The sequence below is a fragment of the Solanum stenotomum genome, chromosome 10, assembly GCF_019186545.1.
Source record: "Solanum stenotomum isolate F172 chromosome 10, ASM1918654v1, whole genome shotgun sequence".
Taxonomy (NCBI): domain Eukaryota; kingdom Viridiplantae; phylum Streptophyta; class Magnoliopsida; order Solanales; family Solanaceae; genus Solanum; species Solanum stenotomum.
The window spans coordinates 14,303,458-14,326,602 of record NC_064291.1 but is presented as its reverse complement, the minus strand read 5'-3'; positions in this window follow the sequence as shown (position 1 = coordinate 14,326,602).

Genomic DNA, 23,145 nt, shown 5'->3' with positions numbered 1-23,145 from the left:
TATCAATTTGGGTAGTGTTGATGAAGGGCAGAGAGAGAATTTGTTTCATACTAGGTGTGGGATAAAAGGGAAGACTTATTCTATGATTATTGATGGGGGAAGTTGTGCAAATGTGGTGAGTTCATACTTGGTGGATAAACTAGGAATTGCATGCATGAAGCGCTCTACCCCATATAGGCTCCAATGGTTGAATGATTGTGGAGAAGTAAAAGTAAACAAACAATGCATGATTTCATTCAATGTTGGTAGGTATGAAGATGAGATTCTTTGTGATGTAGTTCCAATGCAAGCATGTCATGTTTTACTTGGCCGACCTTGGCAGTATGATAGGGATACTACTCATCATGGGAGAAAGAATAGGTATAGTCTTCTGCATAATGGTAAGAAGTATACTCTTGCACCATTATCTCCTTCTCAAGTGTTTGAAGATCAAAAACGATTGAGGGAAACAATGGGAAAACAAAAGGGAGAGGTAAAAAGTGAGCTTGAGGGAAAAGAAAAAGGCCAAGAGATAGAAAAAAAGAGAGATGGCCGAGAGAAAGAGAGAGAGGGCAGCGATCTAAGTAAAGAGGTAAAAGAGGGTGTGAGTAAAAAAATAAAATGTTTTGGTGAGAGGAAAGAGGCTAAGGAAAAGAAAAATGAGAGCCTTTATATAAAAGCCAAAGAGTGTTTGAATGCTAGGAGAGAGGGACTGCCCATAATACTACTTACTTACAAAGAAGTATTGATTAATTTTGAACAACTAACTCCTTCTTTGCCAAATAGTGTTTCTTCTCTTTTGCAGAATTTTGAAGATGTTTTTCCTGATGACACTCCAAAGGGATTGCCACCTTTGAGAGGGATTGAGCACCAAATAGACTTTGTGCCTGGGTCTCAACTTCCTAATAGGCCTGCCTATAGGAGCAATCCTGAAGAGACCAAAGAATTACAAAGGCAAGTTGAAGAATTGCTTGAAAAGGGATTTGTTCGAGAGAGTATGAGCCCATGCTCTGTTCCAGTCCTATTGGTCCCCAAAAAGGATGGAACATGGAGGATGTGTGTAGATTGTCGAGCCATCAACAAGATAACGGTAAAGTATCGCCATCCTATCCCTCGTCTTGATGACATGTTGGACCAACTGTATGGTTCCAAAATCTTTTCTAAAATTGATCTAAAGAGTGGTTACCATCAGATTCGTATGAATCCTGGAGATGAATGGAAAACTGCTTTTAAGACCAAATATGGACTTTATGAGTGGTTAGTTATGCCCTTTGGCTTGACTAATGCACCAAGCACTTTTATGAGACTAATGAATCATGTTTTTAAAGATTTCCATGGAAAATTTATTGTGGTGTATTTTGATGACATCTTGATCTTTTCTCAAAATCTGGATGAACACCTAGAGCACTTAAAACAAGTTTTTGAAGTTCTTAGAAATCAGCGCTTATTTGCTAATCTCAAAAAGTGTACTTTCTGTGTGGATCGTGTGGTTTTCTTAGGTTTTGTGGTCAGTTCTAAGGGAGTTGAAGTAGATGATGAGAAAATCAAGGCAATAAAAGAATGGCCTAAACCTAATAGTGTAACTGAAGTTAGGAGTTTTCATGGACTTGCTAGTTTTTATAGGAGGTTTGTGCGAGACTTTAGCACCATTGCTGCTCCTTTAACTGAAGTTATTAAAAAAGATAAGGTTTTTACATGGGGAAAGGAACAAGATGATGCATTTAACTTGCTGAAGGATAAATTGTGTTCTGCTCCTCTTTTGCAATTGCCTGATTTTTCTAAGTCTTTTGAAGTTGAGTGTGATGCCTCTGGTAAGGGCATAGGTGCAGTTTTGATGCAAGACTCCAAGCCAATTGCCTACTTTAGTGAAAAGCTAAGTGGAGCAACATTGAACTACTCAACTTATGATAAGGAGCTATATGCCTTGGTAAGGGCGTTAGCTACATGGCAGCACTACTTGTGGCCTCGAGAATTTGTGGTCAAGACTGATCATGAGTCATTAAAATACTTGAAGAGCCAAGGTAAACTTAGTCGTAGGCATGCTAAATGGGTAGAGTTTATTGAAACTTTTCCTTATGTAATTGCTTACAAACAAGGAAAGGAGAATGTGGTTGCTGATGCACTCTCAAGAAGGTATGTTTTGATCTCTACTCTTACTTCAAAGTTATTGGGTTTTGACCAAATCAAGTTCCTCTATGCTAATGATTCTGATTTTGGTGAGATTTTTGCTGAATGTAAGTTAGGTCCTTTTGAGAAATTTAATCTTCAAGATGAATTTCTATTCAAGGAAAATAAATTATGTGTTCCTAACTGCTCGTTGCGTGAACTATTTGTTAGGGAAGCACATTGTGGAGGGCTAATGGGACATTTTGGTGTACCCAAAACACTGGAAATACTTTCTGAACATTTTTATTGGCCTAGCATGAGAAAGGATGTTGAAAAAGTGTGTTCTTATTGTCTTGAATGTAAACAGGCTAAGTCTAGAACATTGCCGCATGGTCTTTATACTCCTTTACCCGTTTCTAATTCCCCTTGGATTGATATTTCTATGGATTTCATATTGGGGCTGCCAAGGACTAAGAATGGTAAGGATAGTATATTTGTGGTAGTAGATAGATTTTCTAAAATGGCTCGTTTTATCCCATGTAAAAAGACTAATGATGCATCTCATGTGGCTGACTTGTTTGTAAAGGAAGTGGTTAAATTGCAAGTAATACCTAGAACTATTATTAGTGATAGGGATGCCAAGTTCTTAAGTCAGTTTTGGAGAATTCTTTGGGGAAAGTTGGGAACTAAATTGCTATTTTCTACATCTTATCACCCACAAACAGATGGGCAAACGGAAGTGGTTAATAGAACTTTAGGGAACATGTTGAGGGCTGTTTTGAAAGGAAAGTTGACTTCTTGGGAAGATTACTTACCTATTGTAGAATTTGCTTATAATAGGACCTTCCATTCTTCTACTGGTAAGACTCATTTTGAAGTTGTATATGGATTCAACCCCCTTACCCCCCTTGATTTATTGCCTTTGCCTACTAATGATTTTGCTAATATTGATGGTAAGACGAAGGCTGATAAGATGAAGAAAATTCATGAACAAACAAGGCTTGCAATTGAAAAGAAGAATAAGGAAGTTGCATTGCGAAGGAATAAGGGCAGATAATACGTTGTTTTTAAACCTGGTGACTTGGTTTGGGTGCATATGAGAAAGGAAAGATTTCCTTCCAAAAGAAAGACCAAACTAGATCCTAGAGGAAGTGGGCCATACAAAGTCCTTGAAAGGATTGGAGACAATGCTTATAAACTTGATCTGCCTGGTGAGTTCCAAGTTAGTGCTACTTTTAATGTTTCTGATCTTTCCCATTTTGATGCAGATTTGAATTCGAGGACGAATTCTCTTCAACAAGAGGGGAATGATAGCATCCAAGGAAGCTCTACTCCATTGAAGGACAAGGATGAAGCTTTAGAAACTCTAAGGAGGCCCATAAAAAGATCTCAAACCAAGGAGTTCAATGATAAGCTCAATGGGATTCAATCGCTGATCCAAAGGTTTCTTATTGGAGAAGAAAAGCTCAAGCCGAAGGGAGATGAATTGTCCAAATGCTACAATTATTTGGTGGCCTAAATTCAAGCCCAAGATGAGGAATTTTAAGGTCCAATTTCGTGCAAATAAGGTTAAGAAGAGTCCAAGAATCAGCCACAACAAGAGTTGCTTTCTGCCTAAGTTTTTAGAGAAGACTAGTCAAACTTTCCAAGATTATCAAGATTCTTTTCCTAGTTGGGATTTACCTTATTTCTTTATCTATATATAGGTTATTAATATTTTCCTTAGTCTATTTATGGTCTCCTAAGTACCATTTAATGCTTTCCTAGAAGTTCTAAATTTGTTCCTAGTTAGGTTACTTTATTTCCTTTCTAGAGTAGGATTCCTTGTAGTTGTCTTTCTAGGGTTTGGCCGACCTTTTAGCTTCTTATAAGGGGTCTTGGACATTTTTATCCCTTCTCCTATATATAGGAGTCCTTTTTATTCATTAAAGACAATTTAGATTGATATTAATAATATTTGAGAGAGTTCTTTGAACCTTTGTTACTTGTTCTTTGAGAATTTATCTTTAAACCTTTAATAGTTTCATAGTTTAAGGTATAAAGTAACTTCTTATTGTGATATCTTTGGTTTCTTTTTGGTATTCTTTAGAAGGTTATTAGTTTCTACATACTAATTGTTGTCTTTAGTTACTCATAAAGCGGTCAAGATCCGAATCTATCGTTTTGATTCGTTTTCTCAAGTAAAGGCGTTAGATTTCTTCCATAAATCTATACGTTGTTACTTGGATCTTTTCAAGGCCTTAGAACATCTAATCCTTGGAAATTCGTGGATCTTTCCTTCTAAATTCCCATATCTTTAGTTAGTTTTTTTGTTTCTTTTCTTTGTGCTTCCGAATTCTAATATTCAATTCTCTATTTGTGATCTCCCTTAACCTTGTTGTTATCAGTGTAGCTTTTATTGAACTTTGTTTAAAGATGGGGATTTCTTGGAGATTCAATTTCCTTGAAGTCTTCGTAAGAGATTCGGTGCTTGATTAGAATTAATAAATTGAGGTTCTTAGGTTTAATATACCTTTAGGTAGCTTTTGATTTCCTTTTCTTGTGTCAATATATTTATCTTGATTAGGTGCTTGTTTAGGGATTTAAATTGGACGGTTTAGGATTTAATACATCCTTTAGCTATAATTTATTCCTTTCCCTATATCTCTTCTTCTATGTTTCTTTCTTGTCTTTAATTTCCCAATTTCTATGTGTAATTTGTGGCGAAAATTATATCACTGATAAGGGTCCTGCGAGACATTCTGGACTGACATCGAATTTTACTGTTATATAGGGAGTTATAAAAGACAGTGTAGCCCTGGAATCGAACAATGCATAAACATATAAATGAAAGCCTCGTAACATACCAATGACAACATTAGAGGAATCATCCTAGTGTTGGCGAGCCTAAATTGCATACAACCTGTTTTGACACTTAGTGCCACTTGTACAAGACAAGGCACCCTGCTGAATCGGGCGACCTGCTGACGCTGCTGAAGTAGTAGACTGAATCTTGTACCTCCTTGTCCTTACCTGGTAGAAGGCTAATCCTTCAACCTATTACCAGACTAGCCATACCTAAAGTTGCCCTCTCTGCCTCCAAGATACTCTCCCCAATGTCTCTAACAACACTTTGGACAAGTTTTAAAAGTTTGGTTACCAAAGCACTCCCTCTGACTTAGAGCCTGATGCCCCATCTTTCTGATCCTGTTGAATTCTGGAGAATGGAGCACTTGCTGATTAAGGTGCTGGGGATGTAGACCTTTGCTGAAGTTGTGAGCAATTTCCACTGCCCGACCTTCGCTGCGTGTACTCATAATTCCCTATTCTAGCCTTCTTTTTATCCTTAGACATTTTCCTAAGCTTATCTCCATGTACTTGGTAAGCATGAGCCATTAATCTGGAGATCTCCATATCCCCTAAAGCATAGCATTCCTGCACTTGGTCTACACTCGATCTTCACCAGATTGGATAACCCAAACAACAACTTACTCATATGTGCCCTTGGATAAGCAACAATGCATGGAGCATACCTGGAGAGCTGAGTGAACTTCAGCTCGTACCTTTGGACAGACATTGAGCCCTACATCAAGTTCATAAACTCTTGTGCCTTAGCTTCTCTCAACTCCCTTAGGAAGAACCTGTGAAGAAAAGATTTAGTAAAATAATCCCAAGTCGCAGGAGCTTCATCTGCACCCATGTTGTCTTTCGACTGAGTGAATCAAATATGAACCACATCCTTAAGTTGATAGGATGCTAGCTCAACACCTGATTCTAGTCACTTACATTACTCCAAGAATTTTCTAAACCTCATCAATGATGTTCTATCAGTCCTCGAACCCTAGATGCAGCTTATCCACTATTCGTGTTTGCATGAACTGGGCCTAGTGATTGTTCTGATTGGCTACACTCTGAGACAAGAGTTGGGTCACATTCTAAAATTCTACGTTCGTAACCTCATAGTTCGGTACTGGAGGAACTCTGTTAGCATTGCGTGCATTATCATTCCGTGTGTTAGCTCTATAAGCAGGCATGATCCGAAATGCATAGCAACATATTACAAGGGAGAAGTTGAATCAAACCTTAGGCATGATAAAAATAGCAACAAAAGTGAATTTTTTATTTAAACACTACAGCCTCCCCATCATTGGTGTGGTGCGCTTCACACCGATGAAAGGTACACTACTTAGTGCGCCTTTCAGACATTCTAGGACTATTGAACCTGATGTTGTGATACAAAGTTTGTCACGACCCGAAGGTACCCCCTTATGATGTAACACGAGACCTAGGATCATGAGTGACCCCAAGCTAACCCTAAATTTGGCACATCATAAGCATACTGAAAATAGCTAAGTAAATTAAACTAAGTGGAAGCAAAATCAATCGATATTTGAAGAGGAACAAGCTCAACTAGACTGAATAATAATATAACATAACATAATGGTTTTAGTTAACACATAAATAACCACATAACATCTCAAGCTAATTCTACTACTATGTCTAAAAAGCCTCTAACCGAGTTGAGTTGTCGGGACATGCCCCCAGCTAACTCTAACAAAACTGACAACCGAAAATAAAGACTAAAATTGAAATCATGTCTATTGTCCTCGAATTATGAGGACTCGCCTTTGAATCTATTGAAGTAGAACTGAGAGTTGATCTAAGCATGATCTGCATGCTGAGTGCCTGAACCTACATCATGAAAGGATGTAGAGTAGAGTATGTGTTAGTACATGGAATGTACTGAGCATGCAGGATAATAATACTAGACAGAACCACAGTTATATAAGCTGAACAATGCATAACTGAGCAATAATATAATCTAACCAAGGATATATATATGTACTGAAGTATAACTTAAACTAAACTTATTGCAATGACCACGTACGAATCATGAAGATAACATGCTGAACTCTACACTGAAGTAACTACTGAAAACTTGGTCAGTGCACTAAGTGTCTGACTGTGGGACCTACTATTAACAGACATAAACCACGTGAGCTAAATGTGGAGTCTGATGTATACGCCCCATCAAGAGGACCTAATATAACTTGTTAGGGATATAAAGACATGACAGTGGCGTGATCACTAAAACTGATGCCTGACAGAGGGGACTTATAATCCTATGAATTCATATACTTCCAGGAGTATGTGGCTACGATAAACCCTAGTCCAACTCAGTTTTATGTATACACCAAATTGAATACGTATGAAGCTAAAATTCACTAAATACTGACTAGCTCAAAATACTGACATGCTAACTGAGAATGCAACATTTATATACTAGGAATGTGACATTCAGAATCTGGAGCTTAATTTTCTGTTTAACTAACCTAGAAAGTATAATTCATGAACTAAGAAAATTTACACAAACTAAGGTTATAAGTTTTACACAAGGAATTAAGCAACGTTTTCAACAAAACATGTCATTTAGAATAGGGATACTATACCAGCTGAAATCAGCACAATTCCTAAGCCTTAACAAACCCTAGGTCTAAACAAGTTATATGGAATAAAGGAATTGACTGAATTCTAGGGACCTCGTAGTTGAGCGGAACCTAGTAGTGAAATATCACAAGCCTGGTGAGGTATTACGGAGATATCCTTTGGATTTTTTGGGCTGAACTTCAAAGAGCGCTTCTTCTTTTCTCAGGAGGGCTGGTAGACTTTTGCCTTTTTTTTACTCTAAGTTTGGTGATTTTTGGAGAATGAGGGTTTTGGGTATGTTTGACTAGATTATTAGGCTTAGACTGATTAAAATGACGTAATTTAGGCATCAAATGGTGTAGTTTAAGGGCCCCAACGCATAAGGAAAGGAAAAAACAACCCTAACTTAAAGCTGACGAAGTGCCACTCACGAGTGGTCTGACGGGCCGTCGTTTGAACCACTTCCCATGAACTAGGTCGTGGTTCGCAGGCTACAGGTCATCAGTAAACGAGGATAATATTTTACTTAGAGTTTGGATTTTAGCAAACTCGACGGGTGTGAAAGAGGATTCTATTATCCTTAATTTGATACATCATGTGCCACCTAATTAATTTTTTTCTAAATGATATGACCGTTTGAAATTGACCAAAAAGCCATATTTCTCTAAATAGCTGTTGACCCTGACCTACGGCAAAACCTAGGGTCCGTAGGTCCAACCACAAACCGTAACGGTTAGCTGTGGGTGAGATCAGAAACCACTGAATCTTGAACCCGAACAACGGGACCCCACCTACAGACCATGGGTCCATCGTTAGATTGTGGACCACGACTGTAGGTCTCATCTTTCGATCCTAACATTCCTCTAAGCCTGGGACTGATTAATCGAGTGTTTCGACTCATTTAGAGATTAATATTCAGAATTTTAGTGTCCTCAATGCCTATTTTATGCTCTGAACTGGTGTTTAAATGCTAATTTGCAGCAATTAAGGCAAAAGAGCAAGGCAAGGACATTACCGGGTAAAAAGGAGCAAAATAAGCTAAAGAAAAGCAAGGTTGATGCTCACCAAAGCCACTTGGTGAATTGCCGAGTTTCAGATTGCCGAAATTCATAGTAGGCCACCCCATGGACAAAGCCAACTCATCGAGGAAGCTAGAGTTTGGCAATGCATTGAGTGGATCGGCGATGGAGAGTGAGCCTACCTTAAGCTACAGAGTAATTAGATAAAAGGCAAGACAAAAAGGCGAGAAGAAAGAGCACTTGGCGCAATGTAGAACAGGTAGGCGAGTCCGACCCCGATCGCCTAAAGTTTCAAAAAAGAAAGGGTTAAAAGTCAGACAAGAAAGCGATGAAATTAACACTCGGCACATCGCCAACCTGGTCGGCGATGCCCGACTAGTTTCGGTGAATGGTTCCGATGTTCTAAATCTGGGAACGTATAAATGTGATTTAAAAAAAAAGGGAGTTCTTAAGTTTTTGAGAGGTCCGATATTGTCTGGTTTTTGGCTTTCTAATCCCTAACATTGTTCTTTAACTTTTTTTGGTAAAGATTTATGTTTCATTTGATTTGGAATTCGATTTGTGCATTTTGAAGACTTGTAGATTGTTACCAAAGTTGATGGAAAACATAGTTGGTAAATATTTCTTCCTCTTTATTATGTGTGGGTAAAACTCCCATTCTTAGGGGTGTGATTAAGTGTTTGAATGCTTCAGTTAGCTTATGGGTGTTAGTATTTACTAATTTTAAAGTTAATTTGAAGTGGGTTCAATTGATAGTTGAGTATTAATTGATGAATTGTAGTTGCAAATGTATTTCTAGCCTAGTATTCTAAGATTGCTTGAGAAAGAGGTTTTAGAGTTAAAACTATTAATTGATGATTGTAGTGATTGGGTTATTATAGAGTTATCTTGAGAAAGTGGTTCTAAATTCAATGTTATCAATCTATCTTAAATGAGTAGATTAATTGAGGTATTGGGTTGTTTATAATTGTTGTGCTTGTTGAGGTTCGGGAAAACTCACTTGATTCGTTATAGTTGATTGAGAAATGGCTATTGCACCTAAAGCCTAGAATACCAATTAAGATTCAACAATTTCTAGTAAATAATAACCACCCATTTAGCGAAATTGGCATTCAATTGATCACACTCTGTCACGACCTAGGGGTACACTTTGATGTAAAACATGAGGTATAGAACCCTGAAGGACTCCATACAAGCCACTTAGCATAACATTTGAAATAGAATAATAAGAGTAAAACAATAATCTAAGTCAAAAACATTTTTATAAAAGTAAAGCGGAAGGAACTAAAAGAATGAAATTCCGTCCTCGAAGTATGAGGACCCACCAAAGCTTGGAAATCTCAAACTCAACCACTAGCCACGAAATAGATGACCCTGACTATCGGACCCTACATTTGGGGAAATATAAGCAACATTAAGTGTTAGTACAAAACAATGTACCAGGTATGATTGACATGCATCAAACATTTAAATCATACTAAAACAGACATTTCATTTCATGGCATTCAATTGACCAAGCTAAAAACAAGATATAAGAGAGTTAGAAAACATAGGTCATAAAATAGTGGTCAATGCAAGATAACATCATCTTTAAAACCTTTGAACTCATATGTGATACTTCTTGAAGTAACCTTAGTTCATTATTAATGTGGGGTATTAGCCTTAACCGACATAGAGACCATGTGAGCTATAACAAAATCCCCGATTTCTCCCTCATTGAAAAAAGGGTTGTCCTACTAGCCATGGTAGAACCTTGAACATCTAGCGTAAGTGGATCCACTAGCTAATGTCTCTTGAGACAAAAATCCTATGGGCCACATATGTAAGGGATAAGGAGATTGCTTCTAAAAACCCAGCCTCTACTAACGGGAGAGCCTTCATCTCAATATCCTCTCGATGCTAAGCGTAAATCCCACAAAATAGTAATTTCTTACTTGACCTCATTATTCATGGAAAGCCATCGTAGGATAACCAATCTAATATAGTTTCATTAGGATAGCTCTTACACTTTGATTCAATTAGGTGAGAAAGCCTTTCAACCTAAGAATTCATTCTATGTGAGAAAACCTTTCACGTATTGCTCTTATGTGTACATGAGAAAATCCTTTCAATAACACATCATGATGATTGGTACTTTACTCTCAAAGCACCTTTAAAACATTTGCATATATTTCATAATTTACCTCTTGAGATTCAAAACCAACTTTCAATCATCAATATTTATAAAACATGGGTTAGATATGGATTTAATCATAAATACATGTAAAGCATGCATTACATGCTCAATTTCATAAAACTCTTGCTTTATACTCAAAATCCCACATCTTATGAATCATAACTTTAAAGCATGAGGATTACATGGTTTCATGAGGAAATTATCATAAAATCATAGTATTTCATCAATTTATGCATAAGAGATTATAATTCAATCATTTAAATCAACATTGAAGAGAACCCATGGCAATTGAAGAAAACCCTAAATAATAAGGGAATTCTACCTTTTCAAGTAGAGGAATTACGGAACTCCATGGATGAAAACTATCATACGTTGAATCCAAATAATAGACATCAATGGAGGAATTGAGAGTTTTAATTGAAACACTAGGTTGAATCCTTCTTTTTCTTCAAAATTCTAGAGAGAGAAGTATTTTGGAGAGGAGAATTGATATTCTTTTGTGATTTTGGAAGAATGAAGTGAATGGGTTGACTTTGGGGAATAAAAATACTTATATAAGGGTCAAACGGAAGGGTAAAATGATGTAGTATAGGAACTAATTAATTGGGAAAACACCAAACTGCCCCACAACTAACAATCGACTACCAACCAATGACTTCAAGACTGACAGACCGTGGACCGACCAACGGTCTGTCCTGCACTAGCATCACTAAGTTCAGAGACTTTGGGCCCAACCTACGAACCCCTGGACAACGGATTGTGGACCCACCGACGGACTAGTCGTGGTTTCGACCCTAGACAATTTTTTGAGTGGCCAATCCATTGATCACCTACAGTAACTGGTCCAACCCACGTGTCGTGGATGGCACCTGGAAGTTTTGAGTTTTTCTATGGTGCCCTCTTTTGGATTCGGGGTGTTACAATATCTCCACCTTGGGACCATTCGTCCTCGAATGAGATTCAAGCTGGTTCTACAAGATTACGAGAGGAACTAACAACCCAACCTAAAATGCAACCTCATCTAAATGAATATAACCAAGGAGGAAGTATCGACTCCAAGCTAGCACGTTCTCAAAACGTCATAAGAGGGGTGAACGTTCTATAATGGACCATCATGCATGCAATGCACATATAAAAGAGGAAACATCAACTCCAAGATAAAGATACTCGATGCATCATAAGGAAGTAGGAACTACATCAAGCAACCCAATAGGCATGCAATCTAAAAATTACTCATGTTCAAGGAGAAACTACCTTCTCATAGCTAAAAGAAAGCTCAAGACAATCTCATGTAGCTCATATGCAGTTCGTTCTCAAAAAACATAGTTAAAGCATGTTCATCAATTCATCTCATAAAGTCTATAGGCAACTCATACTCAATGCACAACAAAATGAGGAAAATGAATCATGTAAATTCATTTTCTCTAAAAACAGATGTTTGCATGAACATGCATCACATAAGGAAATCATGGAAACAAATAAAACACATGAATCCAAAACAAAGGACAAACTAAGAGGAACTCATTACCTCAAGCTAGAATAGGAGTAGATGGAAAATTATGAGGATAACGGGACATCATATCGGCCTCCCAAGTAGCACCCTAAACTAACTGATTCCTCCATAATACTTTCAAGGAAGCTATTTCTTTATTTCTCAATATCTTAACTTGCCGGTCTAGAATATCAAGCGGAACTTCCTCATAAGAAAAACTTTCATCAACTCCCAACAATTCTAAGGGAACTATGGATGTCGGATCTCCAACACACTTCTTAAGCATAGAGACATGGAAAACTGGATGAACTGATGCCAACTCATTTGTTAGTAAAGTGTCTACTATGATAATGTTGTTGTTGTGTCATTGGAATGACAATCACACACATACACCCAATACATGAATATGATTATGATATGAGTAAGGTGTTGCTTGTGGTTGATGGCCCTTGAATGGAAAAGTTATGAGGGTTTGTACATCTTTATGAGAATTGTGTATAAGCTTATAATTTACTTAGAAAGTGAAGATTTTATGGTTATTGTATAATTGTGGTATTGTTGAAAGGTAATTCTCCCCATACCCTTACAATTTATTATGCATGAACTATTATGACTATGATGATCTTGTTGTGTTGAATGAAAGGCTATTCTCATGAACACACTATGAATATGATGTGAAAGGTTTACTCACATATTGATGATTCTAAGGTTGAAAAGACATTCTCACCTAATGAATCTATGAGCTATTATGATGTTATGTTGGTTGGAGTGCCTAGTGAATTATTTCATGACTATGAACCTAAGTAAACACTTAATATGATCTTTAAAGGGAATTATGCTTAGCACCGAGTGGATATAAAAATGAGATGGAGGCTTTTACGTTTAGCAAGTCCGGCTTACCAATGTATGTTGTCTCATGGGATGGAAACCTTTTACGCTAGTAGTCCGGATTTCTAGTACCAATCCCATAGCCCATAACTATGTGCCCACATAGGTCTTTAGCTAGTGGATCCACCTAAAAGCTATTATGAAAGCTCTACCTTAAGAAAGTAGGACACCTCTTTTCGGTGTGGAGTTAGAACACCGAATTCCTTTTACCTCACATGGTCTATGTCGGTTAAGGCTATTTCCTTATATGATAAGAATATAAATTATGATAAGAACATGAGTTATGTATTATGGTTCCTCAACAGGTCCTACTTAGTATGAGTGGGGGTATGGGACTTCACTCATGTATTGCACAAGTAGACTTTGAGAGTGGGCATGGTATGTCTCTCTTATGATATGATAATTATGAGTTAAATATATACTTTATATGAATTATGAACATGAACTATACTTATGACTTCTTAATGAGCTTTACTTAGTGTGAGTGGGGTTATGGGACTTCACTTATGCATTACACAAGTAGACTTATAAAGGGGTTATAGTGTGGGTTTCCTTATGTTATGAAGATATATGAAACTATGTATGCACGATACGGATTGTTGCTATGAGTGACTTTACTTATTACAAGTTATGAATATGAATGTCTCCTTATTTATGAGTGTTGGCTATGGATAAGGTCCAGGTATGTTATGCATGATCCTAGTGGCCTAAAACTGACACTTAGTGTAGGTAGGATTATGGGATCCTATCTATGCATTTGATGAGTCCACAAATTGGACTCATTTAGGGCTGTATTTTGATAAAATTAGTGTCCTCAAATGCATATTTTATCTCAATATTCGATAAGAACCCTTAAGTTTCAGGTATTTCGAGTTGGAGGGAAAGCATGGACACTACAAAGAAAAAATAGGAACAAAGGCAGCTGAAATAACGAAGAAATAAAGATCTGAGAATCGTCGAACCCTTTCGGTGAGTCGCCAAAAGGTCTTATCCTTGCCTTTTGTTCTAGTGTGCTGAGCCCTAAAAGAAATGATCAAATCGGCTGTGAAAAAGAGCAGTCGGCGTGTCACCTACTAGTTTCGCAAAGCAGTACTATGTCGCCCAATGATCCAAAACATGACGAAGTTGAAGGATAGAGCAAGACAGCGATGAAACCTACCAAAGGGTAGATTGCCGAGTGGATCGACGATCTTGACTAACGACGCCGAATGATCCTCTACAGCACAGACTTTTGAAAACTATAAATACTCGTTGAGAGTTGTAGCTTAATATCAGATTTTTAATATAGAATTTTGAGTTCTAGGTTTGGAGACGGTTTTGAAGATTCAAAGGGTTTCAACTCCAAGAATTTGGACTTGGGTCTTGTGGATTCTTCACTTTTTTCTTGTTTTGAGACTTAAATCTTCATAGTCATTTGAATGCAAACTCATATTGGTATAAATTTCTCTCTCTTTTACATGTGTACCTAAAACCCCAATTCTTGGGGTGTGATTTTGTGAATATGGGTTAGAGTAATTGTTGGGTCTTGCTTGCTGATAGTTTATTTGTTGTTTAGATGTGATTTTGTTTAGTAGTTGTGTTGGAGCTTAATGAAATTGTAGTAGCAAATACGATTTCTACTTTGTGTTTTCGGCTTGCTCGAGACAGAGGTCGTAAAACTAAGAATACTAAATTGATGGCCGATGATAGTGTGATAGCATCCAAGGAAGCTCTACTCCATTGAAGGACAAGGATGAAGCTTTAGAAACTCCAAGGAGGCCCATAACAATATCTCAAACCAAGGAGTTCAATGATAAGCTCAATGGGCTTTAATCACTGATCCAAAGGTTTCTTATTGGGGAAGAAGAGCTCAAGCCCAAGGGAAAGGAATTGTCCAAATGCTACAATTATTTGGTGGCCCAAATTCAAGCCCAAGATGAGGAATTTTAAGGTCCAATTTCGTGCAAATAAGGTCAAGAAGAGTCCAAGAATCAGCCACAACAAGAGTTGCTTTCTGCCCAAGTTTTGAGAGAAGACTAGTCAAACTTTCCAAGATTGTCAAGATTCTTTTCCTAGTTGGGATTTACCTTATTTATTTATTTATCTATAGGTTATTAATATTTTCCTTAGTCTATCTATGGTCTCCTAAGTACCATTTAATGCTTTCCTAGAAGTACTAAATTTGTTCCTAGTTAGGTTACTTTATTTCCTTTCTAGAGTAGGATTCCTTGTAATTGTCTTTCTAGGGTTTGGCTGACCTTTTAGCTTCTTAGAAGGGCTCTTGGACGTTTTACCCCTTCTCCTATATATAGGAGTCCTTTTCATTCATTAAAGACAATTTATATTGATATTAATAATATTTGAGAGAGTTCTTTGAACCTTTGTGACTTGTTCTTTGAGAATTTATCTTTAAACCTTTACTAGTTTCATAGTTTAAGGTATAAAGTAACTTCTTCTTGTGATATCTTTGGTTTCTTTTTGGTATTCTTTAGAAGGTGATTAGTTTCTACATACTAATTATTGTCTTTAGTTACTCATAAAGCGGTCAAGATCCGAATCTATCGTTTTGATTCGTTTTCTCAAGTAAAGGCATTAGATTTCTTCCATAAATCTATTCGTTGTTACTTGTATCTTTTCAAGGACTTAGAACATCTAATCCTTGAAAATTCGTCGATCTTTCCTTCGAATTTCCCATATTTTTAGTTTTTTTTTGTTTCTTTTTTTGTGCTTCCGCATTCTAATATTCAATTCTCTATTTGTGATCTCCTTAACCTTGCTGTTATCAGAACTAATAAAACTTCTATAAATTGAAGCATCAACCAATCCAGACTCATTCTCCTTCATTAGTTTCTCTCTTTAAATTATAGGCGTACTTACTGGTTTGTATTTATCAAGACAACTTTTTCAATATTTCGGTAGCATATTTCTTCTGAGAAGCAAAGATTCCTTGAGAATATTGATTAACCTCATTCCCAAGAAATAAGTCATTTTCCCCGATCATTCATTTCAAATACCTTCTTCATTTGCTCCTTGAAGTCTGTGATAGACTGTGTGTTATTGCCAGTCACCAACATATCATCAACATAGAGAGAAACTAGGAGAAAATCATCATTTTGAAGTCTAATGTACAAGGTTTCTTCATTGCAACCTCTCTTGAACCCTAAATTTAGTAAGTAGCTATTGATCCATGCATACCAGGCCCTAGGCGCTTGTTTAAAGTAATAAAGATCTTTTCTTAACAAATATACCTCGTCTTCAGCTCCTCTAAAACCTTCAAGCTGCTCAACATAAATTTTCTCTTTAAGGTACCCATTAAGGAAGGCGGACTTAACATCCAATTGAAATACTTTCCAACCTTGGTGTGCTGCAACTGCAAGTAGCAATCTAATGGTATCAAACCTTGCAAGTGGTTCAAAGGTTTTATGAAAAGCAAGTCCATGCTGTTTTGTGTAACTCTTTACAACTAGCGTTGCGTTGTACTTGTTGAGTGTGCGATCTGAATTCAGCTTAATCGTGAACACCCATTTAGTTCCAAGAGTCTTCTTGTCAGGAGGTCTAGGTACATGTACCCATGTATTATTCTTGTTAATCATATTGAGCTCCTCTTCCATGGCAGCCCTCCATTCAGAAATTTGCAATGCATTGTGTACACTTGATGGCTTCAGCATAGCGACACTGCATCTGCTATATATATCTTCAATGGATCTTGTACCTCTTACTAAAAAATCATCAGAATCCTCCTCTTCCTCTGGAATCAACTCTTCTCTTTGGGCACTTTGTTGTTGACAACTGTAAAGAAGAAACAACAATCTTATTCCAGTCCCATGCAACATCCTCATCAAATTTTACAGTTCTACTTACGTGTATTAGTTTTGAAATAGGATTTAAAATCCTATATCCTTTAGAAATGTTGATGTATCCTTCAAATACTCCAACATAAGGTCTTTGATCAAGTTTATCCCTTTTAACGTCAGGAATATAAGAGTACCAGATACATCCAAATACTTTAAGATGAGCAATTGATGGATTGGATCCAATCCATACTTCTTGTTGAGTCTTTCCTTCAACTGCTCTTGTCAACAATCTATTTTGTAGATAGACAATGGTATTGACAACTTCAACCCATAGCAGCTTAGGCAGACCTTTCTCAAATAGAAGACACCGAGCCATATTCATAATGGACCTATTATTTCTTTCACTTACAGCGTTTTTTTGTGGTGTGTAAGTGACTATGAGTTGATGATGAATTCCTACTTTCTGATCCTTTAATTGATTGGAAGTGAACTCGGACGCATTATCAGACCTTCAAATTTTTATCAAAGAGCCATAATGGTTTTCAACAGTTGCTTTAAACCTTTGAAACACAACAAATACTTCAGATTTATGTTTTAGAAAGTAAACCCAACAAAACCTCGTAAGGTCGTCAATAAATAAAAGAAAATATTTGCTGCCGTCATAAGAAGGAGTGATCATAGGTCCACACACATCGGTGTGTATTAGTTGGAGCTTTTCAGTAGCTCTCTATGCTTGATTAATAGGAAATGGTGATTGACTTAGATTCCCAATTTAACAAACCCTACATACATTAGAGGTTTCATTTATGGAAGGCATATCTGCCACAAGATCCTTATTTTGCATCAATTTTAAAGATTTAAAATTGATGTGACCAAGCCTCTTATGCCAGACATAAGTTTCGTCTTGTATGCTAACATAAGGTCCAATATCAGAATGTTTCCAATCAAGAGGGAAGCTTCTATTGTTCATTTTTACTGAGACCAATTTTATACCAGTTGGATCCATGATTTCACATGTCATATCTTTAAATAACATGGCATAATTTTTATCAAGCAATTGGCCAACACTGAGAAGACTTTGGCTAATTTCAGGAACAAATAATACATCACATATAATCTTTATACCCGAGGGAGTTTGAACAACAACTACTCCTTTGCCCTTTGCATTTACAAGTTTTCCATCTCCAAGACTGACTTTGGAGATATACTTTTTGTCCAGCCATTCAAAAATGTTCAAGTTAGCTTTCATGTGATGCGTGCATCCACTATCAACAAGCCACACATCATGATCTTGAGCTGCTACATTGCACTCTCCAGCAATAGAAGCAGCAAACAAGTTCTCATCAGGATCTTCAACATTTTCATTAACTTGAGCTTGTTGGGCTTGAACTTGAGCTGGCTGGTTTTGATTTGTTTTGCACACCTTATCCACATGATCAAACTGTTTGCACAACTTGTATTGAACACCAGGTTTGTACCAACAAAACTTATTCGATGATTGGTATTTTTACAATAGGGACAAGGTGGATACGTGGATCTTCTATATCTCCCCCGATTTTTATATTGCTCCTTCTTCTCCTCACCATGTCTTCCATTTTGTTGCCGTTTTGATTCACCATCCAACTGAGAGCGATTTCACTTGTACTCTCTTCCTCTCTAAAAGCTTTCATTTTCTCCATAGCTAGAAGAGCGTTCGATAGTTCATTTAATGCGACACGTGACATATCCCAAGTATCTTCAACTGAGGAAATGTTTATGTCTCTTATGTATGAGTATTGTGTTATGATGGAAAGGATGAACGGTAAGTTTACTTTTGGTGGCCTTAACGCGGTATCTAGTGTGGATGGTTGTATGGGACGCTATTTATACATTGCACATGGTTTGGCTTGGGTTACTTGACGTGAAAGTCTACTGCAATAAAATGTCTTATGTGGTTGATTATGTTCTAATAGGAAGAAATGACTTGCATGTTGGTTATGTTTGTATATTATGCCTCTTATACTCATGTTTATGAAGTTTTCTCAAATTGGCATAATGCATGGTTTTCAAACCAAATGTCTGTGTTAAAGCATGATTTTTGCATGGTTATCATACTTAATTCTTAATTGTGCTAACCCATATTTGTTCATGTTTTACTACAAGTGTAGGTTCCGGCAAGTGAGTTTTATTCTCCCTAGTTGAAGCATGGATTTGAGATTCTCCAAGGCTAAGTGGTATGTCCTCGTAGATTAAGGACAAGTACTTGAAGTTTCATTTTCTTTCATGTAAAAGACTATTGTTAAACTTTTCGATTGTAAAGAGCCATGACCCTACTTTTGTTTCGGATATTGTTTTTAGATGGCCATGTGAGACAATCGACTTTCGCTGTGTTTCAAGTGTTTTAAATGAATATTTTGATTGTATGGTTTTAAAGAAAGTTTTATATTTCGTACCGTTTTCCTTTTATCAAATGTTATGAAAGCTGTGAGGCTTGTATGAGACTTTTAAGAGTCTTGTACGCCATATTGCATCCGGGGTCTAAACTCGGGTTGTGGAAAACATGGTATCGAAGCACAATATTTTGGGAATGGCTTGAGGATTGATGTGTCACAAGCCATGTCTAGTAGAGTCTTGTTTATCAGAGTGAGTCGTGACACATCTATGAGTGAGAGGCTATAGGACGTTAGGAAGCTACACTTCTTTCATTATTCTTGAAGTCGTTGCTTAGAATTTAGATCTATAAGTGTCCTTTTCCTAACCCTTATCTTGTGTTTATAGGATATGAATACAAGGGCTAACCCAAGAAGGATGGAAGAGGAGAGTGTGAATGAGGGAGTTCCTCCCCAAGGTCTTCAAGGTGACCAAGTCCCTCTAGGCAATCAAGTTCCGGTTGAACCTCCGACCATGACCAATGAAGAAGTTAGTCTCTTTTGATGATGGTTCAAGCCATGACGGCTCAAGCTACTAGGGATGTTGAGGCTAATGTGAACTCCAATGTGAGTACTATGGCTTCTAGGTTGTGATACTTTGTGAGGATGAATCCTCCGGTGTTTCTTGGTTCCAAGGTGGGAGAGGATCCCCAAGAGTTTTTGGATTAGGTGTATAAGGTAATCAATGCTATGAGGGTGACTTCTATAGAAAAAGCCGAACTTGCCTCTTATCAATTGAAAAATGTTGCCCAAGTTTGGTTCACTCAATGGAAGGCCAATAGGCCGGTTGGAGCGGGTCCCATAGAATGAGAATTATTTAAGGAAGCATTCCTTGGTAGGATTTTCCCCCGTGAGAAAAGAGAGGTTAAGATGGAAGAGTTTATCAATCTTAGGAAAGGTAACATGAATGTGCAAGGGTCCTCCTTGAAATTTACCTAATTGTCAACGTATGCTCCATCCTTGGTGTGTAACCCAAGGGCTGAGATGAGTTAATTTGTAACGGGAGTTTCCGACCTAGTTGAGGAAGACTGTCGTATGGTAATTCTCTATAGTGACATGAACATTTATAGGCTCATGGTGTATGCTTAATCTATTGAGGAGTCCAAACTTAAGAGAAAGAATAGAGAGTGGAAGAGGTCTAGTCCCGATGAGCAAGGTCAACCAATGTTCAAAAAGAGATCTCCAAACTAAGATTTCTCAAGCACTCCTAGGGTTAACTAAGACATAGGTAGTGGATTTTCATCTTCTAAACCTATTTGCTACAATTGTGGAAAGAAGTATTTTGAGAAGTGCCTTGCCAGTACTAGTGGATGCTATGGTTGTGGAAAGAATGATCACCAAGTGAAAGATTGCCCTACTCTTATGGCCAAAGGAAGGGAGGCCAAGCAAGCTTCTCTTAATGGCCTATATCTTGATGCTCTAAAGAGAAACCATTTCTATGTGCTTCAAGCTAACAAGGACAAATGAGCTAATCCGGATGAAAACCCCGGTAAATGATAGTTCCTTATAGTTGTGAATGTTGTTTTCATGTTAGCCTTAGTTGGGTTTACTCCTATGTGGGGGATAGTATATTGAATAGTAAGCTTATTGAGATTTTTGATGTCCTTATCTCTTTTCTTCTATTCCTATTCAAGCTTGAGACCAATAGTTCCTTGTAGCTTGTTTCATGTTTTGGAGTCATGTGTGATTATGTGTTTCCATTGTCTCCTTATGATATGCATGTTCTTGATGAATTCATGTTTAAATGAGAAAATGAGTTTTTATGATATATGTTCCTCATGTTGATATGCATCTAGTATGAGTTGACTATATGTTTCATGAGGTGTATTGTTGAACATGCCTAAGTGTGCTTTTAAGAGAAATTGCATAATGTTCGTAATGATGTTATGATGAGCATGATTTGAGTTGGAGAAGGTAATTCCTCCAATGTAATGAGAAATGTTAAATTTATGATGCATAATTAGTTTTTAGATGTAGTTCCTACTTTTTTGTGTTGCATTGACCTTATTGATGTGGAGTTGATGTTTCCTTCTATGATTTTGTGCATTATATTGATGTGTCATGCATGATGGGTTGCTAAGTCTCGAGTCGTTATCCCTTAATGTGTTTAAAGTGTCATTCGAGGATGAATGTTTCCAAGTGGGGGATAATGTAACGACCCGTAAAATGAATAGGTGAAACTAGAGCCTAACTAGGGTGTCTTTAAGATGTTGAGGGGTTTAATGTTGTAGAATGTTGTCCCGGGATTAGGTTGAGAAGTTTAAGCATTAAAAGTTAAGGTATGACCACTCAAAGACCAACCAAGGGTCCTTGTGGGGAGACTTTTAAAGCCTAACCTCGAAAGCTTCCAAGAAACCAAAACTGCCCTAAATATGGTGTCCTACGAATGGGGACCTATGCCCCGTAGGTCCATCCATGCCCGTGGATGGCCTCCGTAGGTAAAGGCCCCAAATGGTGAGTCCCTGGCCCAAACCACAGACCAGCATGACGGGGTGTGAGCCCACTTACGGTCCGTAGGTCATGGGCGTAGGTCACCACCTTTAAAGCCTGTCAAGCTCGGCCAAGTACTGGGGTAGTTTAGTAAATTCCTGATTTACTTAGTTTAGTTATTTGACGGTTGATATTGGTTATTAAGATATTTTAAGGGTTTTCAAATTATTAAAACACATTTGCAACTCATAATTACAAAACCCAAAATACAAATCTCCCTTCCCCTCCAAAAGTTCTCTCTCTAGAAACCTCCATTGGAGGAGAGGGATTCAAGCTTCCAAGGTAAAGACTTCAAGTTCGTCAAGGGATTTTCGTGTATTTCTTCCATTAAAGGCAAGGTAGTCTTCATCCTTGACTTAGTTTCTTTCAACGAGCCAATTTCAAAAGTGATTTCAAATCTCTAATGTTTCCCCAAAAACCCTAGTTTTCAATCTATGCATGGGTTCGATTCCAAACGTTTTTCAAAGGCTTTATTGAATTGAATTACGAATGAATTGTGGATTTAAAGATGAAATAAGATGATTTATTCCTTGAACCCATGGTTTCCCCAAATTCCTAAATTGTGATTTTGTGATTGGGAATTGATTGATCATGGAAGTATGTTGATTTGTTGATGTTTATATCGGATTGGTTATTGAATCATGTTAATTTCCTTCTTTATTGTAGTATCTTAGATTTATGGGTTGATGTTGGTTCATAGCCTTGAAAAGCAAGTTAATGAATGATTTATGTATGATTATGATGTGAAGTATATATATGTGTGATTTCAATGAAGGTGCTATGATCATGTTTAAAATGTAGTTGTGTTATGATTGAAAGCATATTCTCAATTAACCCTCATGAATAATGATGATAGAATGTGAAGGGTTTCTATAATGTAATGTTATATTTTGAATTTGTAGGCTTATGCATCCTATTCTTGTATAAATGAAAGTAATGTGGATTAATGTACCTTGAATTGGTAGGCTTAAGGCATCCTTTTCTTGTATTGATGAATGTATCTTGACTTAACGAACATGAATTGGTAGATCGAATGGTGGTAGCCCTTTCATGAAGAGTCTATGAATGAATGTAATGATAAACCTTGAAGCGGTAGACCTAATGTTGGTGGCCCTTTCTTGTGTGAAATGATGAACCTTGAATCGGTAGCCCTAATGTTGGTGGCCCTTTCTTGGAAAGTCAATGAGCTATCCTTAATGTACCTTGAATCGGTATACCTAATGGTATTGACTCTTTCTTGTGTAATGTACCTTGGGTCGGTAGGCCTAATGTTGGTCGCCCTCTCAAGTGCCATAATGTTAATGAAAATGAACTACTCTATGGGAATGGAGGCTAAGTACCGAGTGGATTTGGTAAGATGGAAGTTCTCCCTACGTTAGGCCAGATTTAAACGAACATCTTTCTTATC